The 7,151-nt window shown below is 46.6% G+C and overlaps 1 protein-coding gene across 1 annotated transcript in view; it reads right to left on the bottom strand.

Moving 5' to 3' along the window:
- Window positions 1-979: 979 nt before the first annotated feature.
- LRRC8B (leucine rich repeat containing 8 VRAC subunit B) overlaps window positions 980-7,151 on the bottom strand; it is a 56,293-nt gene continuing 50,121 nt past the window's right edge. The window contains exons 5-6 of the transcript XR_008617209.1: window positions 2,383-2,655; window positions 980-1,721 (exon numbers count right to left, since the gene is read on the bottom strand). The gene's annotated coding sequence lies outside the window, so the exon portion shown is untranslated. The remainder of the gene's footprint in view (window positions 1,722-2,382; window positions 2,656-7,151) is intronic.

Genomic DNA, 7,151 nt, shown 5'->3' on the forward strand with positions numbered 1-7,151 from the left:
GTTTTGGAGTCACTATTGCAAACTGTGAAAGTCTTTCAGGACCAATAAATGAGTGCACTTACATTTTTTTTTTAATTTAATTTTATTTATTTATTTTTGGCGGTGTTGGGTCTTCGTTTCTGTGCGAGGGCTTTCTCTAGTTGCGGCGAGCGGGGGCCACTCTTCATCGCGGTGCGCGGGCCTCTCACTGTCGCGGCTTCTCTTGTTGCGGAGCGCAGGCTCCAGACGCGCAGACTCAGCAGTTGTGGCTCACAGGCCTAGTTGCTCCGCGGCATGTGGGATCTTCCCAGACCAGGGCTCGAACCCGTGTCCCCTGCATTGGCAGGCAGATTCTCAACCACTACGCCACCAGGGAAGCCCTGCACTTACATTTTGGCCATGCTGATTTCCAGGTTAGGAAGTCCATTTGTATTCCACAGAGAATCAAAACATCTCAGAGACTAAAATTGGCCTTAACAGTCACCTGGCTCAATGCTCCTCATTTTACCGAAGAGGAAACCGAAGTGGGCCTAGTCAGGGTTAGTGACATTCTGGAGTCACTTAACAAGCTGGGAGAATGTTCCCTGAAGACCTCAAGGACACTAGGTCCAGGTCGTGGTTGTAGACTTGGTTGAGTTTTTGCATAGTATCTAAGAACACAAACTCTGAAATCAGATCTCGATTCTAAACCAGATTTTTTGTTTACTAACTGTGTGTGTTTTTGTAAAACATTTAACAAAGCCTCAGTTCTCTCATCCGTAGAATGAACATAAGATTTTCATGCTATAACGTCATCATACCCATTATACCCTCAAATCATGTACCCAAAGTTCTATTGAAACTTCCTCATGCTGTTTACTTGCCCACAAGCCTTCCACAACTTATTGTTTTCACAGTCTGTCCACAGAAGTACCCACTAGCAGTTTCTGGCACATACACTTGTCCTTAGGCTTTCTGGCTGACCCATTGGCCCTGGGATGAGGTTTGCCAATGCCTGGCTTTCTGCTTTTCATTCATTCTGTACCTACAATGTGCTAGGCACCATACTAGTTGAAGGGGATACAAAGACGAACAAGATTTGGTTTCTGTTGTCAATTTACTGAGGAGGAAATCTATAAATAACTTCACTATGTTATTATAAAGTTCAGGAATAAAAGCACTGAACTCCAACGTGGGGGAAGGAAGGTGGTCAGAGACAAAATATTTTGTCTTAGTCTTAAAGAATGAATGGAAGTTTGACAGGTAGGTAGGTAGATAGATAGATAGATAGATAGATGATAGACAGTCTTCCAAATTTATATTGAAGGAAGGGACCTCTGATTTAGAGAGCAGCATGGGCAAAGGCATGGAGGTTTGGAAAGGCCTGGCACAGAGGACTGCCACGCCGTTCCCTGCGCTGGGCACATGGGAAGTCCAGCACTGCCCTGAGGATTTGGAGTCTGGCCAAAAGCAAACCACTGGGGTCAGGTCACATGGCTGCTTTGTTAAATCCCACAGTGCACCAAAGGGCAAGAACACGAACATTTCCAGTGAGTTACATGTAAATGACTGTCTCTTTCTCAAGGTACTTAGGTCGGGGTGGGGGGGCTTCTTTCGTACTGGGCGACAGAGTAAGAGTCAACACAGTTACATCTCTGATGCTGACGTCATTCCCGTCATGTGGCCTTGGATTTCATTTTCTCAACCTTCTTCTCTCTATAGTTACAAGAGGCAAGGCTTCTTCTTTTAATCACGCTGCCTGGCTGTGAGAGAACAGACAAGAGTGTGACTTAACCAGGGAAGGGGGGACGTGAGTAGCAGGGCCTTTCCCAGTCCCCCTGTGGTCCCTCCGCAGGCCTTCCCTCTATCCCCCCAACCTTCCCCACACCCTGGTCCTCTCCCCATCAGAAATGGCCCTACTGGGAGGGGAAGACAGAACCCCTAACAGGGCAGGGGTGCTGACTTGTCCAAGTGCTGGGCAGGCACCCTGGTTGCCTAGGGCAAAGTGAAAAAAAAAAAAAAAGGACAAGTTTTAAGGAGCTATGCAATCTTTCTCCAAAACCCACAGCTGGGCTACACCCGACCCTGCCTGTTCCTTCTCCCCCGACCCTTCCCAGTGTGAAGCTGTGTGAACAGTGGGTCCAAGGGCTCTGTCTCTGTCTCTGTCCAAGTCCTGAGCACCACCGCATCTGCCCTCCACAATGATGTGGAATCCTCACTGGTGTGTGCTGTCCACAGATTTGTGAACTTCTGGTACAGTAAAACAATTTCATGTCAAAAAAAAAAAAAGAAATGAGTGTGACTTGACTTCTCAAAGAAGACTCTGACCACCCTGTTCTCAGCAGTGCCCTCAGTGCTGGTGGATAAATGCTTCTTACCAATGGGAAACCCAACATGCCTTCCTTTGCACCGTAACTTGTTCACCTGATTGTTCCCAGGGAGATGAGGATGCTGGCCAGGGCATGGTTTTCTCAGCCATCTCTTGGTTGCCCCTCCTCTTCATATTAGAAGAGAGAAGAAAGTGCTCCTGATGGGTCAGATTCTCCTTGTCCTGGTCTGGTGTGCTTTTCTCATTTGGAGGAGAACATGCCCTTCACACATGTCAGCCAGTAGGACGGTCAGACGTTCACGGAGAATCTCAAGGCCCGGTGCTGAGGCTCAGGTAGCCATGGATGCTGCCTACACCAGGTTTACATCCTAGTAAGGAACACAGACATTAAACAAGTAGTAGTTACCAAGGTAATGGTATCTCAAAGTAGAGTGCCAGTTGCCATGAGAACGCACAATGGGGGAATGTAAATCTGGTCAGGCAGGTGCTACCGTGAGGAAGTGAGCATTTAACTGGAGAAATGGGTGAACCCGAGTTAGTGAGACAAATGGAGCATGGAAGAGCCTTCCAGGCAGAAAGAAATACATGTCTAAAAAGCAAGGTGGAAAATTTTTTTACCACCTTTGGAGGAAAACTCATTAGAGCTAACACGTAGCGAGCACCCCCTGGGGGTCAGACAAAATGCTAAGCATGGTACATAATTTCCTGGGATCCTCCTGAGACCGAGAGAGGTTTGTTTCCATGATGGTGGGACCCTGTTTGTCTTGTTCCCATTGATCCCACTGTGTCCTCAATACCTCAGGCAGGCCCTGGTTAGGAGCAGATACTAAATATCTGTTGAATAGAGTCTACATTTTACAGATGAGGAATGAAGCTCAGAGAGATAAGGTTACCCAAATCTTACTGGTAGAGATGAGACTCCAGCCCAGGGTGCAGCCGAGAGCCTTCCCGGCAGCTGGCTGACAGCCCAGCTCTAAGACAGTGGACTTGCTTTCTCCTCTTCTAAACACAGCAGAGCCACGTCGAGGCCTGGAGCAGTCCTGAGCTGGGCACCAGAGCACAGAACAGGTACACAGCACACAGCTCCAGGACAGCCCACCATGGGTCCGGTCAGCCTGATGGGCACACAGTCTGCCCTTGAGCTGGCACCCAACTGGGGCTTTACCCTAAATTCAGGGAGGAGGTGACATCTCTCAGTACACCCAAGCCTGGAGGTGTGTCTCTCCAACTGGGAACCTATTAGCTGACCAAACACTTAGGCCCAGAGTCCCATGAAACAGAAACCCCAAACTGAAAACTTGGAGGCATCCGTTGGTCCCAGATGAGACTCTGGGCTGGACATCAGTGGTGATGGATCAGCCTCAGATTTCACACTCTGGTGTTAAAGCCCAAGAGAACCTCCCAGGTCACCTTTGTACCTGTGCAACCTGAGGCCATTTCTCCTAGTAAGGGAAATGTAGCCTGAGCTGATGAAGGCCCTCCTGGGAATGCTCCTATCTGCCCTGCCCTACATGGCTCCTCTTCACCGCACACCTGGCTCTCTTGATGGGGTGCTTGGCAGAGCAACACTTGAAAACCTTTCCATCCTTCTTCACTTGCTATTATGCTTTAAGTTCTTCAGTGAATAAAAGACTTGTTCATATGTCATAAAAGTGAGTCATTTACAAAGCTAAAAAATAAATGTATGACATGCTCAAGCTCTTAAGAAAATTTCTCATTATTAACCCTCATCAACACTTCCCACTCACTGAGCATCTTATATAGATCCGAATACTGGAGTTGGAAGGCACCCCAGGGAACACCTAAGCTCATCCTCTCATTAGCCTCTGTTAGACGGGGACCCTGGGCACACTGGCGTCCACAGATCTCACTGGAAACGGCAGCAGCAAGGGCCAATGCCGAATCCTAGAAGTCACAAGGACCCCATATTCTCTCCCACTATGAGCTGGCTTCTGGCATTCTCAGCATCTCCAAACTCCCGAGCCACAGCTCACCCCGAGAAGCTGATTTCCTGCAGCCCCTCCAGTCGGGAGCTCAGCTGGGGCCTCTGCTGATTGTCTGAGGCAGCACCCCAGCCATTTGGCTCATTTCCAGTCTTACAAAAAAAATTTTCTGTGGGCTCTCTTTTCTAACCTGGGGGAGTTAGACTCACCACCAGAAAGAAAAAGGGAGGCGGGCCAGTTTCTTTCATCTTCTAGAAGAATATAAAAAGCAGCTAATGTAATGGTGCAAAGTCACTTGGTAAGTCATCTTTTCTTCCTGAGCCAAGCTTGGTGAAAGGGGTGGAGTGTCATGTGAGAGCTGCAGTCCCACTGTGTGAAGGGCCTTGGAGGCGGCTGATCTGGGCAGCTCACAGTGGGTCCGACATGCCCCTTGTCTTGAAGGGCAGTCATTTTGAAAAAACCAAGGGGGAATGCCAAGTGAACCAGTGCTTCAGGGAGTGGGTTCTTAGAGCTTGAGGTGAGGCTTTCTCCATGCTTAGCAGTGTGTGTTCAGTTAATAGGCAGAGCCAGGGAGGGACACTCCATCGGCTTAGGGTGAGGAACACAGCTTCTTCTCTGTAGCACAGCAGGAATTCAATAAGGACAGCATCACCCATCCCTCCTCCTCAATCTCCAAACGTCTACATCAGCAGAACGAATTTAGAACCAATTTAGCCTGAACTGTGATTGGTAGTCATTTTGCAAGTCTAAAATGTCTGTCAGCATCTCCCTATAATAAATCAAGACTCTCGGGGAGTTAAACTGGAGCTGCAATTCTGTATAAAACCCAAACCGACTGGGAGCCCCATTTGTACCTTGAAGCAAAAACCAAAATGTTGACAACTCTTTTTAACAGGATGAGGTCTTCTTCATCCATCATCTCTCACAGGGTCTGAAATTCAGAATGGCACTCTGTTCTTCTAATGAGAGCACATGTGCTCATAGTTTAGGTAAGGACATTGAAATAAAAACTCTGCCACTTCAAAACTAACCATGAAATTTAAAAGTACATTATCCTTTGGATGAAATTATTATATTTATACTAAAGGGTGTTTAAAACTGTGTGTTTGTGCATATGTATGTATCTGCATGCATATCAATCTTTTTCCAGAATGTCTTGCACAGTCTAAAGGACAGAGTACTGGATTAGATGTCGAAACCCTAGGCTGTTCTCACACCACCATCATTTGCTTGTCATATGACCTTGGCAGCGTGCACTATACAAAGAGCAGAAATTTGGTGGTACAGAGTCTCCAGTTCAAACCTGGGTCTGCCACATCCTAGCTATATAATCTAACATATAACCCAATATGTCATTTAACCATCCTGGACCAATTTCTTTTTTCTATAAAATGGAGATCGTACCTATCTGAACACGTTTTAAACATTCGTGATGTTACTATGACAAATGCTTTAGTAGTTCTCAGTAATGGTAACTACTAATGGTTCCTTTCAGAGTCTAGTTTTCCTACAAGTGAAATGGGGAAAGAAGACTCACGTGCTTTGAGCCCAGTACTGCATTGGCACAGGAAGGGTTATTATCAGGATGCAGGACGTAGCTAAAATGAATGCACCTTGTTAGAGAAGGCACAGGACCTGCAGTTAGGGAGGAGGCCTGGGTGCTAGTCTTGGCTCTTCCACTAGGCTTTGCTTATAGACTATCTGTGCTCCTGAGAGCCAAACCAGAGAGTGGAAAGAGCACTAAACAGGGGGACATGCAGACTTAGGTGCCACCTCCCTCAGACAGTGGGTTTGTGATCTCGGACAAGCCATCTAGGCTTTCCTCTTCAGAAAAGTCTCCATGGTTTCTTGCAATTGGAAAGTTCCACAATTCTAGAATTACATTAGGAGATGAAGGAGGAAAATAAAAAGGATAGGAGGTGACTCTTTGGCTCAGGAGAAGGCAAACTAGGATAGATATGGAATAGGAGGAAGCGCTGGGCATAAAGGTGATAGGAGACCAGTGAGCTCTGAAAACCAGAGCATGATCTGTGGGCCTTCAAATACCCAGGTGGGTGAGAGGGGGCAAAGTGCTAATCTTGGGTGCTGTTTACCTAAACCTCTGAAGAAACAGCTTTGCAGACCTGTAGGTTAAATAGGATTCCTCTCTGAACAGTCATGAGATGTTGAGAAAGTTATTTTTCATTTGTTTTCTCATCTGTAAAATGGGAATAACACACCAAATAAAACCTTGTTGGATGGATTGAGACAGCACGCATGAATAACCTGGGGGAGCACCTGGCCTGTAGCAGGAGGTAAATAATGTTACTCTTGTAATGTATTTCCCCCCATATGACGTTTCTCCCGAGGTGACAGACTCCAAGCTGAAGGAGCAGGGATGAAATGATTAGATTTTTATCTTTCCTCAGTTGGAAGCCATGAATGAGGCTTATGATATATTGTTCTGCCCAGGTATCACAGGTCCAGCAAATTTACCTCAGGCCTCTTAATGCAGACTGAATCAATGCTCCTTCACTTGGCTACTTCTTCAGGATTTCCCTTTTCACAGAGCAGTTGCCTGAGACTAGTTCAGACTATTATGAAAAGGGTGACAGAATGGCTCTTTTCTCCCCATAATGATCTGAGTAGTTTCTTTATGAAATACTATAGAGGCAATAAGACAAGGATGTGAATCCTAACCCAGTTCAAGGAAAGACTAGAAGGAAACTCTCTTCACACAGGTGGCGTTTGGTCCCCCCAGTGTTTAAACATTTGCCTGGGTACTAATTTACAAGGAGCACCAAATATCATTGGAATAATTGGTAATAGGGCAAGACCAGTTAACGCGGTTTTTTTTTTGTTTTTTTTTTTTTTTTTTTTTTTTTTTTTGCGGTACGCGGGCCTCTCCCGTTGCGGAGCACAGGCTCCGGGCGCGCAGGCTC

The sequence above is a fragment of the Physeter macrocephalus genome, chromosome 4 (genome assembly GCF_002837175.3).
Source record: "Physeter macrocephalus isolate SW-GA chromosome 4, ASM283717v5, whole genome shotgun sequence".
NCBI lineage: Eukaryota > Metazoa > Chordata > Mammalia > Artiodactyla > Physeteridae > Physeter > Physeter macrocephalus.